We start from the raw sequence: 19,779 nt of genomic DNA, 5'->3' as shown, positions 1-19,779 counted from the left end.
TCTAATTTGCCCTCTAATCAGAAGTGATGCTGTGTGCATTGTGTTCATGAATAAATACACATACCCACAGGAATCAGGGAAGGAAAATCCATACCTGGAATAGTTAATTCCTGTAAGGGAGGCACTTCCTCTTCTATGATGAAAAAGATCCTGTGTCATAAACACAAAAAGATCCCCTCTATGAAACAGTCACATTGGGAGGCCTAGCATTAGTTTCAGGTGTTGGCAAGCTGGCACTCAGCCTCTCAGCAGTAGCAGTTGCCATCTCAGCCTTGGTGAGGCGAAATCTGTGGAGCCCCTGCAGAGCCCCACCCATGCTGCCACGGCCACGTTATATGTGGGGACATTAAGTGGGTACTGAAAGGTGGTTGAGGAAAGATGTTGATCAACCTCAGATCCCCCGTGTCTGGGGATGAGTCTCTTCTGCAGTGGATACTTTCTGGTGGGCGTTGACATGGGTTACAAATACCTTCACATTTACTGTCCCTTCTGAGAGGTCCAACCATACTGCCCAGGCAGTCCCCTTGTCACCAATCTTACAATCTTGTTTCAAGTTCCTGACCAGTCAGTCACTAGCCACTACCATGAAGCAATTTTAATCTGCATTTCAGACCATCACTACTACTCTGTAAAGAGAACCAAGAAAGGGAGAAACCATGAAGTTCTGGGGAATTCATTGGGAGAGTTTTCTTCACCACCATCTTCCCAGGCCACTCCCAAGTGGGGCTGGAAGGCAGCATTTGCCACATAAATGACTCCAGCTGAGCCCAGCCTAAATTGCTAGGCCAAAGAACAGTGAATGAGGAATAAGGTATTTCTATTTGTTTCCAGGATCATGGGACAATTTTAGAGGTCTTAAGGTAATTGACATTCTCCTGACGTGGTGGCACATACAACAATGGCCTAGTGGAAAATGAGGTGTGTTTTCTAAAAGGTGACTATAAGAGACAGTATACCAAGGTTGATTAAGACATAGAGGTACATCTAGGTTTGAATCCTGTCTGCACCACTAACTAGCTTTGTGATCTCCCTGGCTAATTTGAGTGGTGCATGCTGATAAGGCTCTGCAGTATTTCCTAATTTCTCAGCAGGTGATTTGCACTTGGTAAATTCTCAATAGTGCTAACTATTGTGGGTGACCTGCTTCTATTACTCTCCAAGCAAGAGTGCGGGAGCTTCCTAACCACCTTCCAATTAATATCCTATCAAATGGGCTCTTCCTGCCAGTTCCAGGAAGAAATTGGCCTAGAATAGAGGTGGGCCCACTTAACTAGGGTACTATTTACCTTTGACTAAGCTGCGCCACCAAAGTGTATCCTTCATTGAAAAAAAAAGAAAAAAAATAAGTTATCTTCAAATGAACTCAAGGCTCTGAACAAAGAAGAATTTACTTTCTCATTTGACCATTTTGGGCTTCCCAGAAGGTAAAAATATTTCCTCTTTATGCACAGATGCTTCTGAGCCTTTCTTTTATGCATTCAAAAAATAACCACCAAGTCTCCCAGAGTTTCTTCTACATATTCCAGACGCCCCGACAACAGTTTGGGGATAGACTGTCTTTGCTTCACTCTGTAAACTATTTTTATAGTCAGCTCAGCTGTCTTTTAAATTTGCCTCGCCTTTACAGTCAGCTTGCCTGAATCTTACAGCATTTATTGTCTGTGTTGGAGGTTGTACATTAGGCCAAGGAGAGTCTTGGTTAGCTTATACAGTGTTAGACCTTGAAGAACTTTCAGATTTTTTGTTGTTTGTGTTTTTTCTTTTTTAATTTACTGTCAGAATTTTTAAAATAACTATACTGGAAGATCTCAGTGAATCTGTTCAAATAAAATCTGGTTTTATGATTTTTTCTTCCTTTTTTTTTTTTTTCTTTTGAAAAATCAGGGGATCTAGCAACACTGAACATACATGTCCTCATGTCAGTATTCTGGAACCAGAAAGGACAGGTTTGTAGGCATGAGTTGGGCCCTCCACACCTCATTGAATCTAATTGCTACTTTGTACTCACTCCATGACTTGTCTCAACCTGTAGGTATTTGAGCTTTGACACACAGTTGACATTATTTTGGCATAGGGACTTCTTTGCCTGATATAATTTTTTATCTATCCAGGGAACAAGGACTAAGGAACATCTCTCACCTTGTAGCACAGAGATGGGAATGGAAGTAAGGGTATGGTCTCTCTGGTGCCTATCACTTGCTCAGGCAACAGATGGCATCTACCACACTGGGCATCATGGGAGAGAACCCCAGCCTCTGAGCTGTGAACTTCAAGCTGCACAATTAGAGCAAGCACCAGCCCCTCCCCTGGCGCACTCAGGTGCTTGCATCCAGTAGCAGTATGAGCTGTTGAAAAAGTTATTTTGCCACTTCAGCATTTGTTAGTCAGGAGAGCACCATCCTCTCCCTGGATCTGAGTACTAAGCTTCAGTTAATTACATGTAAAATCAGTGCCCTTGGGCCTGGTTTTCTTTACTTCCCAGGATTGACTGCCTTAAGTTGGGACTGTAGGATGTTTCTAGGTAGTGATTTTCCCAGTAACTAGTAACCTCTGCTCTGCAGAAAGGCAACAGCCTGAAAGGGATTTGCCTGGGACAAATTAGACCTTCTCATCTCTTCACATTCTTACTATTCCACATGGCCCATTACTACTGCAGTGTGGTGATTGACAAATATTTGCTGGTTTTTGACTTTGCTATCGTTTTATTATATATATAAATCTGGCAATCAAACTAAAATTTTGGTTCTTCGGTTACTTATGTGATAGGAGGAAAGGGAGAATACTACACCTCACTAATGGCACATATGTAATGCTTTATTGATGCTTCCTTCAAACAAGAGAATGGGATGTATCTTTAAGAAAAGATATCATGGGGTTGGGGATACAGCTTAGTTGGTAGAGAGCTTGCCTCACATGCACAAGGCCCTGGGTTCAGTCCCCAGCACCACACACACACACACACACACACACACACACACACACACACAAAACAGATATCATATTAGTATTGTAAAAGATAGAGGATGGGGTAAAAAAAAATTTCAAGAGAAGACAAGAGCAAGAGTTTACACATGGAAACAAAGATCTTGAAGCAAAGACTACTGTCTCAGGATGATAGATGTTTTTAATTGAGTCTTTTCACACAAAGCCTAAAAGACATCTGGTAGAAAATATTTCAGACAGAACCCACCAAGACAGTGTCCTTCTGTTTTGTGGAAAGATGTAGAGGAGGTGTCGAATTAATATGCTTAATTTCTTATAAACAGGACTGCCATTTTAAAAAATCTTATGTTTTGTCTAGTGGAATGGGATGCTGCATAACAAAGTTGACAAGGTCCAGGAAAAAACATTCAAGTCAGTAGGATAAGGAACAGAAGATTGCCATGAAGAACTTTCAGAAAACAAAGTTCCTTAGAAATCTGGAACACTCAAGGCAGAAGAAAGAATTGTATTTATCCTATCACCTATTCATTGTGCTGCTGTTGTTACCAGCCTGCACAGGTTAGCAGCTGATCCCTGATTCTCTCCAGGAATGAAGACTTGACCTTTGGTTGAACTTTGTGACACATCACCCCTGAAGAGAAAGTCCAATAGTGGCTGTCCTGTACTAGATACTGATCCAAGAATTTTTCCATAAACTATTATGTTGGGCTGTTGAGATTGTTCACTGTATAACTTGTAATTCATGAGATTTATCTTCATTACACAATAGCATTGGTTCCTTACCTGTGAGGGTTTTAAGAGTATTTAGGCTGAAGGACCCGAGATAGAGTAGCTTCCCTGGGCTGATGAGGTCTATTTTGTATCTGTTTATTGCTAGCCCTGAGATTGGAAAGGAGCCAATGCATGTCTGAGTTGCCTAAATAGAAACATAAATATATAATCTGCTATGGTTTGGGTCTGAAATATCCCCAAAGGCTCATGTGTTAAAGACTTGATCTCCAGCACAGCAATGTTCAGATATGAGGCTTTTGGGAAGTGATTGAATTCATGAGCGCTCTAACCTCATCAATGGATTCATCAACTGAGGTACTCATGGTTTAAATGGACTATTGAGAGGTGGCAAAAATTACAGAAGGTAGGACCTAGAAAAAAGGTGTGGGTCCTTGGAGGAGTGCCCTTGGGAACAACATCTTCACCCTGCCCACTTCCTCTGTCTCTGTTTTCTCCTTGCCACGAAGTGAGCAGCTCAGCTCCACTACACCCTCTCCACCTTGATGCTTTGCCTCACCTTAGGCCCATAGCAAGGAAGCCAATGACCATGGACTGAAATCTCTGAGAGCATGAGCCAAATAAGTCTATCCTCCTTTAAGCTGTTTTTCTCAGGAAGTTTGTCACAATGATGAGAATCTGACTAATACATACTTCAAATTAAAAAGAAAAGATTGTTAAGAGGAATTTTTAAGGATAATACTATGTTTAAGTAAAGGTGCCATAAAGGTATAAGGCAGTAAGATAGGGAAAGAAAATAAGAACACTATGAAAAACTTAAAGATAAATATTATTAAAGATATTCAAGACCTGTGATACAAAATAAGTGGAGAGAAAAAGAGTGTGTTCATGGGTCAGAAGATGCAATATTATTAATTGTCCCCAAAATTATCTGTAGATTTAACACCAATCTCAATCAAAATCCTTGCAAGTTTTAGTAGAAAATGACTAGCTGATTTACAATTTATATGGAAATACAAAGACTCCAGAATACTTAAATTAGCTTTGAAAAAGAACAAAGTTGGAAGATTACCCATACTGATTCCAAAGCTTTTATATAGCTATAGCATTCAAGATATTGCAGTACTGGTATCAGATAGATCAATGGAATCTGTTAAATAGACCAATGAAGTAGAATAAGAGTACAGGTATGAACCCACATTTTTATGGACCACTGAGTTTTTATAAATGTATAAAATCAACTCAGTGGAAAAGATAGGCCTTTAAAATGTGGTGCTAGAATAATTAAATATCCAGTTTGGCCCTTACCTCACACCATATACAAAAATTAACTTAAAATGGATCATAAAACTACATTTAAAACCTAAAACTAGAAAACTTCTAGAAGAAATTGTAGGAAAAACCTTTGAAGCCTTGGTTAGGCAGAGTTATCTTAGATATAACTTCAAGAATGATCCATAAGAAATGAATTGATAAATTGGACTTCACCAAAACTAAATTTTCAGCTCTTCAAAAGATACTACTAAGAGATAAGTCTTACGTTGGGAGTTGAATTTCCTTCTTACGTTTCTGTATGTGTTCTAAGAAAATGTATCAACCACTTTTGTTCTGGACAATCTATCTTTTCAAAGATATTTATGTAGCAGAAAGTCTTAAAAGGCAGAGTTAATGGTCCCCTCTGGGCAGAGGGCACTTTTATTACTTCACCCACATAATAATGTCTTTACTGGGGCAGATTTGCTAAGTTTGCTGGCCGCCACTCTTTAAATGGCTGGTGTTTCTATGTTGCTAACACACCCAGCCCAGGTAAACAACACCTACCCACGCTTTTCCACACCATCCTCCTGGATCTTGGAAGTGGGCAGACAATGAAAAAAGAGCGTGAAGCTCATGCTGCTTGCTGAGCTGTGATAAAGTCCCTCTTCTGTAACCCAGGAGCTCCTGTCTCCTCTCAGTATCTTTGAAAGGCTCCCTTGTTAGTTTGCCAGTAGCAGGTTAAAATATCAGAACTTTTACAGTTCTTGACATGGGGAGACAATATGTACAAATACAAACTTGTGCCACAAAGTGTTTTGGTCAGTGACAGATGGCATATGATCTTATGGTGGCCCCATAAGATTATATTGCCTAATAATAATACCTGATCTCAAAATATACTGCAGAGCTTTATTACCCAAAACAGCATAGTATTGGCACCAAAAAAAGACATGAAGAACAATGGAATAGAAGACACAGTGACAAACCCAAATTTATACAGTTACCTGATACTTGACAAAGGTACCAAAAATATATGTTGGATAAAAAACCAGTCTTTTTAATAATTGATGCTGGAAAAACTGGATATCCATAGATAGAAGAGTGACTTTAGGTCCTTATCGTTCACTCTGCACTAAAGTCAAATCAAAATGGATCAAAGACATATACATTAGACCAGAAATCTTGCAACTGCTAGAAGGAAACAGAGCCAACACTCTATTATACAAGAGCAGGTGCTGACTTCTTCAAACAGACTGCTAAAGCTCAAGATATAAAACCAAGGATCAATAAGTAGAATGCTATTAATAAGCTTGAGAACAGCAGAATAAATTATTAAGAGCATAAAAAAGAGGCTACAGAATGGGATAAAATCTTTGCCAGCTACTCCTCTGACAGGGGATTAATATCCAGAATATATAAAGAACTCCAAAAACTCAATAACAAAAAAACCCCAAATAAATCAATCAATAAAGGAAAAGAACTAAACAGGAACTTCTCAAAAGCAGAAACACAAATGACCAAAAAATGTATTTAAAAAGGCTCAACTTCTCTAGCAGGCAGAAAAATGTTAATCAAAACTACTCTAGATTTCCTCTTACACCAGACAAATTGGTAATTATCAAGAATACAAGCAACAATAAGTGTTAGAGAGGATGTGGGGGAAAAGGTACAGTGATTCATTACTGGTGGGAACTGCAAATTGGTGTAACCATTCTGGAAAGCAGTATGGAGCTTCCTTTGAAAACTCGGAATGGAACCACCATTTGACCCAGCTATTCCACTCCTCAGTCTATACTCAGAGGACTTGATATCAGCATACTATAACGATGCAGCCACACCAATGTTTATATCAGCTCTATTCACAATAGCTAAACTGTGGAACCAACCTAGATGCCTTCAATAGATGAATGGATAAGGAAACTGTGGTGTATATATATATATATATATATATATATATATATATATATATGCCAATGGAATTTCATTCAGCCTTAAAGAAGAATAAAATTATGGCATTTGCAGGTAAATGGACGGAGTTGGAGAATATCAATCTAAGTGAAGTAAGTCAATCCCAAAAAACCAAAGGCCAAATGTTTTCTCTGATCAGTGGATGCTGATGCATAATAGGGAACAGGGGGCAAGGGAAGAATGGAGGAACTTTGAATAGGGCAGAGGAGATGGAGGGAAGGTGATGGCAGGGGGAAAAGATGATGGAATGAGATGGATATTATTACCCAATGTGCATGTATGATTGCATGAATTGTGTAACTCTGCATCATGCACAACCAGAGAAATGAAAAGTTGTGCTCCATTTGTGTACAATTAGTCGAAATGCATTCTGCTGTCATGTATAACTAATTAGAACAAATTTTTAAAAAGAAGCAAAAAATCTACACTAAGATTTCATCTCACTCCAGTCAGAACAGCCATTATCAAGAATACAAATAATAATAAATGCTAGTGAGAATGTGGGGGGTAAAGCCCATTCTTACATTGTTGGTGGGCCTGCAAATCAGTACCACCTCTCTGGAAAGCAGCATGGAGATTCATCAAAAAACTAAGAACAAAAGCACCTTACGACCAAGTTATCCCACTTCTTGGTATTTATCCAAAAGGTCTAAAATCAACACACTATAGTGATGTAGCCACATCAATGTTTACAGCATCACACTTCACAATAGCTAAATTATCAAATCAACCCTGATGCCCATCAATAAATAAATGAATCCAGGAAATATGGTATATATACACAATGGAGTATTACTCTGCCATAAATAAGAATGAAATAATGACATGTGCCAGTAAATGGATGGAAATGGAGAACACCATGCTAAGTGAAATAAGCCAGAGTCAGAAAATCAAAGGTGGAATGTTTTCTCTCATATGTGGAAGCTAGAGCAAAGTAAGGGAAAGATAGCAGAAGGGGAGGGGATTAGATATCCTAAAGATATGGGGAAGATCTGTGGAGTAGAAGGAGAATGAGAGGGAGAAAGGAAGGGAAAGGGGAAGATAAATGGAATGAATTTAACAAAATCATGTTATATTTATAAATAAAGATACCAAAGGAAATTTCACTTTTATATATTTGTGGAAGAAAGGAAGTTTAAAAGAGTAGAGGAGGAAGAAAAGGGGGAGGGGGAATAAAGGGGAAATCGAATTCAAATCTTTGCATGTATGATTTTGCCAAAATGAACCCAATTACTATAATTATGTTGCTCTAATGAAATATATTTTAAAAGACAAGATTATATTGCCTAGTGATGTTGCAGCCACTGTCTTTATGCAAAGCACATCCTATGATGGTCTCACAAGGTCAAAAATTGCCTGAGGATGCATTTCTCAGAATATCCTCCATCATTAAGCTGCGCACAACTGTAATATATCTGATAAAGGACTTGTATTCAAAGGATATAAAGAGCTCTCAAAATTTGAAATGTTGAAAGTTTATGTGCATAACACTTAACAACTTTTAATGTTAAATGAATATTTATCTAATCTCTTTCCCTTTATAATTCCAAATTTTCATGATCCTAGGGAACTTTCTACCTTAAACTATAGCATTCCCAGAGTAACACAGTGTTTAATATGAATTTAATCAACAAATATTTGTTGAATGAATTAAGGCATCAATTTTCTTATGATTATACCTAGCAATTGTACAATGTAAGTTTACTTCTACTACAAATAATTTTAGTAACTCTTTTTGAACATTTATCTATGTATTTATCTTATTTCTCCCATACACAGCTATTCTCCATATAAGATCATAAAAGTTAAATTTGGGGGCCAATACATTGCATAATTTCAAGTCTTTGGAACTTGCTGCTGAATTCTACTGTGAGAGCTTGAAACCAACTTATAATTCTTTCAACAACTTTGGACCAAATCACCATAAGTCTAACATCTGAAGAAAATGTAAAAAAAAATCTTATACCTGCTGCACAGGAGGAGAAGGAGCTCACCATAGGATTCCTATGTAATATGGTATATAAATTTTATTTTTGATCTATTTCCTTATCATTTTATTCTTTGATTTTAAGTATACATGTATACATATTTCCCACACTTTGCCAAAGTTTTGAAAGTTTTCTCAATTTGATAGGCAAAAGGATATATATTAGGGGCTCAATTGTGTTCCCCCTCAAATATGTTGAAGTCCTAACCCCTAGTACCTGTAAATGTGACCTTACATGGAAACAGGATGTTTGCAGGTATAATCAAGTGAAGACGAGTTAAATGGCAGGGATCCCTTGTCCAGTATGAGTGGTGTCCTTTTAAGAAGAAGGATGTTTGGAACAAAAGCATGCACATACACACACACACACACACACACACACACACACACACACATGGAAAACACCATTGTGATGACAAGTGGGGACTGAGTGCGCCAAGGAGGACCAAGAACCAACAGCCAACATCAGAGGCTACGAACAGACCAGAGAGAGTTCTGCGCAGAGTTTCAGAGGAGCAGGACCCTGCTGACACCTGGATGGTGGATCTCTGGGCTCCAGAATTGTGAGACAGTACATTTCTGTTATTCTAAGGTACTGTTTGTAGTAATTCATTGTAAGCCACCCTAAGAATCTAATCCAGTAGTCTTCCACTGTCTGCAGTTCTCCTTTTCTAAGTTTCAGTTCTCTAGGTCAAGTGTAGTCTGACCAACATTGACCCATGGGGTGAGTCTCTCCCACCTGGTGAAGCTCGGCCCGGGTTCCAGGCCTGGACAGGGGCAGCTTCTCGGAGCAGGGCAGGGCAGCTAGAGACTTTCCCAAGCAGCCCTGCTCCCTCCGGCGGCAAGCTCCATCCACAGCCAGCTTCTTGGAGCAGGCCACCCAGTGAGAGCTTTTCCGCACAGAGCCAACCCCAAGCCCTAAACCCAGCAGCAGGCCCCAACGCGCAGGCGGCTTCTGGGACCAAGGCAGGACAGGGAGAGGCTTTCCCCTAGCAGCCTGGCTCCCTCAGGTGGAGGCAGGCCCTGTCTATAGCCAGATTCTAAGAGCAGGACCGCCCAGTGAGAGGATTTCCACGCAAAACCAGCCCCCAGCCCTGGACCCAGTAGAGGGCTAGGGGCAGCTTTCTTTGGAAGCACTGCATTATCAAGTTCCTCCAAGACATCAGGCTACTGAAGGCTGGGAGGTGATATACTAGAAATCTACAGAGACACTTTAAGCCAAAGGGGAAATCTGCAATATCTCAGAGTCCCACTGATATCTGACCAATATGAGAAAACATGGAAGAAAATGTCCCAAATAAACCTAGATACTATATCAATAAAACCCAAAGACAGCACAGCAGAAGAAATGTCAGAAAGGGAGTTCAGAATGTACATAATTAAAACAATCAGTGAAGCAAACAAGGAGATGAAAGAGCAAATGCAGGCATTGAAGGAGGAGATGAAAGAGCAAATGCAGGCATTGAAGGAGGAGATGAAAGAGCAAATGCAGGCATTAAATGATTGCACCAATCAACAGTTAAAAGAGCAAATAGAGGAAGCAAAAGATCATTTCAATAAAGAGTTAGAGATACTGAAAAAAAAAAAAAAGAAATCCTTGAAATGAAGGAAACAATAAACCAAGTTAAAAAACTCCATAGAAAGCATAACCAATAGGATAGAACACCTGGAAGATAGAACCTCAGACATTAAAGAAAAAATATTTAATCTTGAAAACAAAGTTGACCAAACAGAGAAGATGGTAAGAAGTCATGAATAGAATCTACAAGAATTATGGGATAAGGCCAAATTTAAGAATTATTGGCATTGAGGAAAGCTTAGAGAAACAAACCAAAGGAATGAACAATCTATTCAATGAAATAATATCAGAAAATTTCCTAAATCTGAAGAATGAAATGGAAAACCTGGTACAAAAGACTTATAGGACTCCAAATATACAAAATTACAACAGACCCACACCAAGACACATTATTATGAAAATGCCTAACATACAAAATAAAGACAGCATTTTAAAGGCCGTGAGAGAAAAGAATCAAATTACATTCAGGGGGAAACCAATAAAAATATCAGCAGATTTTTCAATCCAGACCCTAAAAGCTAGAAGGGCCTGGAACAACATTTACCAAGCCCTGAAAGAAAATGGATGCCAACTAAGAATCTTATACCCAGCAAAACTTACTTTCAGATTTGACAACGAAATAAAATCCTTCCATGATAAACAAAAGCTAAAAGAATTTACAAAAAGAAATCCGGCATTACAGAACATTCTCAGCAAAATATTCCATGAGGAAGAGATGAAAAACAACAATGCAAATCAGCAATGGGAGGAACTAGCCTAAAGGCATAACCAAATAAAGGAGAAACCAAATCACGTCAAAAAACAAAAATGAGTCAAATGACTGGGAATACAAATCATATCACAATAATAACCCTGAATGTTAAGGCCTGAACTCATCAATCAAAAGACATAGACTGGCAGATTGGATTAAAAAGAAAAATCCAACAATATGCTGCCTGCAAGAGACTCATCTCATAGAAAGAGATACCCACAGACTAAAGGTGAAAGGATGGGAAAAACATAATGTGCACACGGACACAGTAAAAAAGCTGGAGTATCCATTCTCATTTCAGATAATGTGGACTTCAAGCCAAAACTAGTCAGAAGGGATAAAGAAGGATATTACATACTGCTTAAGGGAAGCATAAATCAACAAGACATAACAATCATAAATATCTATGCCCCGAACATTGGCTCATCCATGTACGTCAAACAAATCCTTCTCAATTCCAGAAATCAAATAGACCACAACACAATAACACTAGGTGATTTTTTAAATTTTATTTTTATTGTAAACAAATGGGATACATGTTGTTTCAGTTTGTACATGGAGTAACAGCATACCATTTGCATATTCATATATTTACATAAAGTAATGATGTTTGATTCATTCCGTTGTTTTTTTCCTCCCCCCTACCCCTCCCTCCTCTCTTTTCCGTCTATACAGTCCCTCCTTCCTCCATTCTTGTCCCCCTCCCACCCCTCATTAAGTGTCATCATCTGCTTATCAGTGAGATCATTCCTCTTTTGGATTTTTGAGATTGGCTTATCTCAACATGATATTCTCCAATTTCATCCATTTGCCTGCAAATGCCATAATTTTATTATTCTTTATAGCTGAGTAATATTCCATTGTATATATATACCACAGTTTCTTTATCCATTCATCAATTGAAGGGCATCTAGGTTGGTTCCATAGTCTGGCTATTGTGAATTGAGCCACTATGAACATTGATGTGGCTGTATCTCTGTAGTATGCTGATTTTAAATCCTTTGGGTATAGGCCAAGTAATGGGATAGCTGGGTCAAATGGTGGTTCCATTCCAAGTTTTCTGAGGAATCTCCATACTGCTTTCCAGAGTGGTTGCACTAATTTGCAACCCCACCAGCAATGTATGAGTGTACCTTTTCCCCACATCCTCTCCAACACCTATTGTTGCTTGTGTTCTTGATAATCACCATTCTAATTGGTGTGAGATGGAATTTTAGTGCAGTTTTGATTTGCATTTCTCTTATTACTAAAGATGTTGAACATTTTTCATATATCTGTTGATTGCTTGTAGATCTTCTTCTGTGAAGTGTCTGTTCACTTCCTTAGCCCATTTGTTGATTGGGTTACTTATATTCTTGGTGTAGAGTTTTTTGAGTTCTTTATATATTCTGGAAATTAGTGCTCTATCTGAAGTATGAGTGGCAAAGATATTCTCCCACTCTGTAGGCTCTCTCTTCACATTGCTGATAGTTTCCTTTGCTGAGAGAAAGCTATTTAGTTTGAATCTATCCCAGTTATTGATTCTTGCTTTTATTTCTTGTGCTATGTGAGTCCTGGTAAGGAAGTCTGATCCTAAGCCAACAAGGTGAAGATTTGGTCCTACATTTTCTTCTATAAGATGCAGGTCTCTGGTCTGATTTCAAGGTCCTTGATCCATTGTGAGTTGAGTTTTGTGCAGGGTGAGAGATAGGGGTTTAGTTTCATTCTGTTGCATATGGTTTTCCAGTATTCCCAGGACCATTTGTTGAAGAGGTTAATTTTTCTCCATTGCATATTTTTGGCACCTTTGTCTAGTATTAGAAAATTGTATTATTTGGGTTTGTGTCCGTGTCCTCTATTAGTACCATTGATCTACCTGTCTATTTTGGTACCAATACCATGCTGTTTTGTTACTATTGCTTTGTAGTTTAGTTGAAGTTCTCATATTGGGATACCCCTGTTTCATTCTTCCTGCTAAGGATTGCTTTAGCTATTCTGGGTTTCTTATTCTTCCAGATGAATTTCATGATTGCTTGCTTTATTTCTGTGAGGTACATCATTTGGATTTTAATTGGAATTGCATTGAATCTGTATGGCACTTTTGGTAGTATGGCCATTTTGACAATATTAATTCTGCCTATCCAAGAACATGGGAGATCTTTCCATCTTCTAAGGTCTTCCTTAATTTCTTTCTTCAGTGTTTTGTAGTTTTCATTGTAGAGATCTTTTACCTTTTTGGTTAGATTGATACCCAAGTATTTTATTTTATTTTATTTTTTTGAGGCTATTGCAATGGAGTTGTTTCCTCATTTCCCTTTCAGCTGTTTCGTTGCTTGCGTATAAAAATGCTGTAGATTTATGCGTGTTGATTTTATAGCCTGCTATTTTGCTGAATTCATTGATGAGGTCTAGAAGTTTTCTGGAGGAGGTTTTTGGATCCTCTAAATATAGAATCATGTCATCCGCAAATAGTGACAGCTTAAGTTCCTCTTTTCCTATTCGTATCCCTTTAATTTCTTTAGTCTGCCTAATTGCTCTGGCTAGAGTTTCGAGGACAATGTTGAATAGAAGTGGTGAAAGAGGACATCCCTGTCTTGTTCTGTTTTTAAAGGGAATGGTTTCAGTTTTTCCTCCATTAAGAAATGATGTTGGCCATGGGCTTAGCATAAATAGCCTTTACAATGTTCAGATATGTTCCTACTATCCCTATTTTTTCTAGTGTTTTGAGCATGAAGGGGTGTTGTATTTTGTCAAATGCTTTTTCTGTGTCAATTGAGATAACCATATGATTCTTATCCTTAAGTCTATTGATATGATGGATTACGTTTACTGATTTACGAATGTTAAGCCATCCTTGCATTCCAGGAATGAACCCCACTTGATTGTGGTGCACAATTTTCTTAATATGTTTTTGGATATGGTTTGCCAATATTTTGTTAAGAATCTTTGCATCTCTATTCATCAAGGATATTGGTCTAAAATTTTCTTTCCTTGATGTGTCCTTTCCTGGTTTGGGTATGAGGGTGATGTTAGCTTCATAGAATGAGTTTGGTAGGGTACCCTTGCTTTTATTTCTTGTGCTATGGGAGTCCTGTTAAGGAAGTCTGGTCCTAAGCTGACATGTTGAAGATCTGGACCTTCTTTTTCTTCTATAATCTGCAGGGTCTCTGGTCTGATTCCGAGGTCCTTAATCCATTTTGAGTTTAGTTTTCATGCATGGTGAGAGGATATGGGTTTAGTTTCATTCTGTTGCATATGGATTTCCAATTCTCCCAGCACCATTTGTTGAAGAGGCTATCTTTTCTCCATTGCATATTTTTGGCACCTTTGTCTAGTATGAGAAAATTGTATTTATTTGGGTTTGTGTCCATGTCCTCTATTCTGTGCCATTGACCTACCTTTCTATTTTGGTACCAATACCATGCCGTTTTTGTTACTATTGCTTTGTAGTAGAGTTGAAGATCTGGTATTGCAATACCCCCTGTTTCTCTCTTTCTGCTGAGGATTGCTCTAGCTATTCTGGGTTTTTTATTCTTCCAGATGAATTTCATGATTGCTTGCTCTATTTCTGTAAGGTACATCATTGGGATTTTAATTGGAATTGTATTGAATCTGTATAGCACTTTTGGTAGTATGGCCATTTTGACAATATTAATTCTGCCTATCCAAGAACATGGGAGATCTTTCCATCTTCTAAGGTTTTCTTAATTTCTTTCTTTAGTGTTCGGTAGTTCTCATTGTAGAGGTCTTTCACCTCTTTTGAGAGATTGATTCCCAAGTATTTTATTTTTTTCAAGGCTATTGTGAATGGGATAGTTTTCCTAATTTCTCTTTCTGAAGATTCATCACTTATGTATAAAAATGTGTTGGATTTATGAGCATTGATCTTGTAACCTGCTACTTTACTGAATTCACTTATGAGTTCTAAGAGTTTTCTGGTGTTCTTTCAGCTTATTGGTATTATCATTCATTGCCTGCATTTGCTCTCTTATCTCATCCTTTGCTTCACGAATCATCTTAATCATGTATAATCTGAAGTCCTTTTCTGACATTTCTTCTAACATACTGTCATTGGATTCTATTACTATAGAATCTAGATTTGTTTGGATCATTTTCTCCCTTGTTTTTCATGTTGTTCATGTATCTTCCCCACTAGGGTGCAGATCTGGGGTATTGCAATTTCCCCCTATAGGCCTTATAGTGGCCCTATAGGTTTTCCAAAACCCTTTCTTTAAGGGGATATCAATATAGCAGTGCCCAAATCAGACACTATGTAATCCTAGACCAAATAGCCTCTATGGGGACAATAACAAAATTGTCATAATAAACGAAATTGAGTTCAAATGTTATCTTCGGTAAAACAAACAGGTTTGCAATACAGTCTGCAGTTTCTAATGGAGGACAAAGAGGATGCAGAGGGATGTAGAATATGGCTGTTAATGGGATAATAAAAGAATGTACAGAAGTTCTAGAAATAGAAAGTGTGAGAGTGTAATCAAAAGAAATCAGATGTTAGCATGTAAATAGGGAGAAAGCGACTCTGGGGGAACAGGTAAACAAAAGGAAAAGAAAGCAAGAAACGTAAAGAAATAAAAAACTTAAATATTTTTTTAAAAAAGGAGAAAAAGAAAATCTACTGTGTAACAGTCATATACTAATGAAACCTCCCAGTGATCAGTAGCCTGATGTATGAGAGGTACCTGACAATGAGCTTCAAGCCTCCAGCAGGCATCTCAGGATGGATTTGCCCCACTCGAAGATCGGAGCTCCAGCTTCCAGGATTATCCAAGTTGGCTGCTCTGGCTTTCAAATGTGTTGGCAAATGGGGAGCTGCAGCTCAAGGGTGGACGTGGTCAGCTGGAGGTCCTGGAGACAGGATGCAGTTGGTCCAGCAGGGGTCCTGGAGGTCGGGTGTGTTTGGTGTGGTTGTGGGATCCAGGAGGCCGGGTGCAATCAGTCGGTCTGGGTTCCCGGTGATAGGGCGCAGTAAGTTGGTCTGGGGGTCCTGGCGGCAGAGAGCAGTCAGTTGATGTGAGGGCCCCAGAGGCAGAGAGTGACCGGTTGGGCTGAGGGATCCTGGAGACGGGGCTCAGTCAGTCAGCCAGGGGTCCTACGGGGCCTGGCTGTTGTCTCAAATGGCGGCAGCCACATGTAATCAAACCTGCAGGTACTGTAATAGTGAACTTCCAGGCAGCAGCAGGCAGCTGGTTTTCCACTGGCGGTCTGCGGTCAGTCTGCTGGCAGCTGTTGGACGATTGGGAGGTGAACCTCAAGCGTTGGGTGATGGATAGGGGTAAGGCAGGCGATGGACAGGCGACAGGCAGGCAAATGCGGATGATAGACGCCCGACAGTGAGCAATCTGCTCTCAAAAAAGGTGTCGATATGCTGGCAGATTGCAGGTGATCACAGCAGACAAATGGGGTAAAGAGCAGGGGATCGATAAGCAGCAAAAACTGCTTCACCGAGTAACAGTTATCCTCTGCTTGATTCCGGTGTTGTGGAGCGACAAGGAATGCAGCCTCCCTCTAGTCCGCCATCTTGGATCCCACTAGGCGATTTTAACACACCTCTCTCACCACTGGATAGATCTTCCAAAGGCAAAAATTGAACAAAGAAACCATAGATCTCAATAACACAATCAACAATTTAGACTTAACAGACACATATAGAATATGCCATCCAACAAAGAGTGAATACACTTTCTTCTCAGCAGCACATGGATCCTTCTCTTTATGCCACAAAGCTACTGTTAGCAAATACAAGAAGATAGAGATACTACCTTGTATTCTATCAGATCATAATGGATTGAAATTAGAAATAAATGACAGAATAAAAAAACAGAAACTTCTCCAATACCTGGAGATTAAATAATACACTATTATATGATGAATGGATAACAGAAGACATCAGGAGGGAAATAAAAAAATTCTTAGAAGTAAACAAGAACAAAGACACATCACATCAAAATCTCTGGGACACTATGAAAGCAGTACTTAGAGGAAGGTTTATTTCATGGGGGCGCATTCAACAAAAGAAGTAGAAAATCAACAAATAACAACTTAACACTATAGCTCAAAGCCCTAGAAAAAGAAGAGCAGACCAACACCAAAAGTAGTAGAAGACAGGAATAGTTAAAATCAGAGCTGAAATCAACGAAATTGAAACAAAAGAAACATCGGAAAAAATTAACAAAATAAACAGTTGGTTCTTTGAAAAAATAAACAAAATTGATAAACCCTTAGCCACACTAACAAAGAGAAAGAGGAGAAAACTCAAATTACTAAAATTAAGAATGAACAAGGAAATATCACAACAGACACGAGTGAAATGCAAAATGTAATTAGAAGCTATTTTGAAATCTATACTCCAACAAAACAGAAAACCTGGAAGACATCAACAAGTTTAGAGACATATGAATTACCTAAACTGAACGAGGAGACATACACAACTTAAATAAATCAATTTCAAGCAATGAAATAGAAGAGGTCATCAAAAGCCTACCAACCAAGAAAAGTCCGGACCAGATGGGTTCTCAGCCGAGTTCTACAAAACCTTTAAAGAAGAGCTCATTCCAATACTCCTCAAAGTATTCCACTGAAATAGAAGAGGAGGGAACCCTCCCAAACTCATTCTATGAAGTCAGTATCACCCTGATACCTAAACCAACAGAGACACATCGAGGAAAGAAAATTTCAGACCAATATCCTTAATGAACAGTGTCGCAAAAATTCTCAACAAATTGTAGCAAACTGCATACAAAAAATATATTTAAAAGATAGTGCAACCACGATCAAGTGGGTTTTATCCCAGGGATGCAAGGTTCAACATCCAGAAATCAATAATGTCATTCATCATATCAACAGACTTAAAATTACGAATCACATGATTATTTTGACAGATGCAGAAAAAGCACTCGATAAAATACAGCATCCCTTCATGCTCAAAACACTAGAAAAAATAGGGATAGAGGGAACATTCCTTAACATTGTAAAGGCCATCTACACTTAGCCCATGGCCAATATCATTCTAAAATGGTGAAAAACTGAAAGCATTCCCCCCTAAAAACTGGAACAAGGCAGGGATGCCCTCTTTCACCACTTCTATTCAACATCGTCCTTGAAACTCTAGCCAGAGCAATTAGACAAACCAAAGAATTAAAGGGATACAAATAGGAAAAGAAGAACTCAAACTATCCCTGTTCGCTGATGACATGATTATATATTTAGAGGAACCATAAAATTCCACCAGAAAAACTTTTAGAACTCATAAGTGAATTCAGTAAAGTAGCAGGTTACAGGATCAATGCTCATAACCCCATATATTTTTTATACATAATCCCATATATTTTTATACATTCCAAAAATGTGCAATGGAGAAAAGATAGCCTCTTCAACAAATGGTGCTGGGAAAACTGGAAATCCATAGGCAACAAAATAAAATTAACCCCTATCTCTCACCCTGCACAAAACTCAAGTCAAATGGATCAAGGACCTCGGAATCAGATCAGAGACCCTTCATCTTGTAGAAAAAAAAATAGGTCCAAATCTTCAACATGTCGGCTTAGGATCAGACTTCCTTACCAGGACTCCCATAGCACAAGAAATAAAGCAAGAATCAATAACTGGGATAGATTCAAACTAAAAAGCTTTCTCTCAGCAAAGGAAACTATCAGTAATGTGAAGAGAGAGCCTACAGAGTGGGAGAAAATCTTTGCCACTCATACTTCAGATAGAGTGCTAATTTCCAGAATCTGCCTATTGTGAATTGAGCAGCTATGAACATTGATGTGGCTGTATCTCTGTAGTATGCTGATTTTAAGTCCTTTGGGTATAGGCCAAGGAATGGGATAGCTGGGTCAAATGGTGGTTCCATTCCAAGTTTTCTGAGGAATCTCCATACCCAAAGGGCTTAAAATCAGCATACTACAGAGATACAGCCACATCAATGTTCATAGCTGCTCAATTCACAATAGGCAGATTGTGGAACCAACCTAGATGTCCTTCAATTGATGAATGGATAAAGAAACTGTGGCATATATATACAATGGAATATTACTTCTCCATAAAGAATGATAAAAATTATGGCATTTGCAGGCAATGGATGAAATTGGAGAATATCATGCTAAGTGAGATAAGCCAATCTCAAAAAACCCAAGGACGAATGATCTCGTTGATAAGAGGATGACAACACATAATGGGGGGTGGGAGGGGTTAGTGTTAGTGTTAGGGTTAGGTTTAGGTTAGGGTTAAGGAGGATGGCAAGAAGGAGGAAGGAAGGACTGTATAGAGGGAAAAGAGGGGTGGGGAGGGGTGGGGGGAAGGGAAAAAATAACAGAATGAATCAAACAACATTACCCTATGTAAATTTATGATTACACAAATGTATACCTTGACTCCATGTAGAAGCAGAGAAACAACATGTATCCATTTGTTTACAATGGGAAACAAATTTTTTTTATTTAAAAAAAAAGTGAAATCTCGACCTGTCGTTCTCACCCGTCCAGCATAGGGATTATCCCTTTGTCCAGAGAATCCTGGCTGCGATGCTACTCTCCTGTTCGGCACTTAGCAGCTGTCCCAGTTATC

Source organism: Sciurus vulgaris (genome assembly GCF_902686455.1).
Source record: "Sciurus vulgaris genome assembly, chromosome: 15".
Classification (NCBI taxonomy): Eukaryota; Metazoa; Chordata; class Mammalia; order Rodentia; family Sciuridae; genus Sciurus; species Sciurus vulgaris.
The sequence above is the reverse complement of the archived record's forward strand: the minus strand, read 5'-3'. Positions refer to the sequence as shown.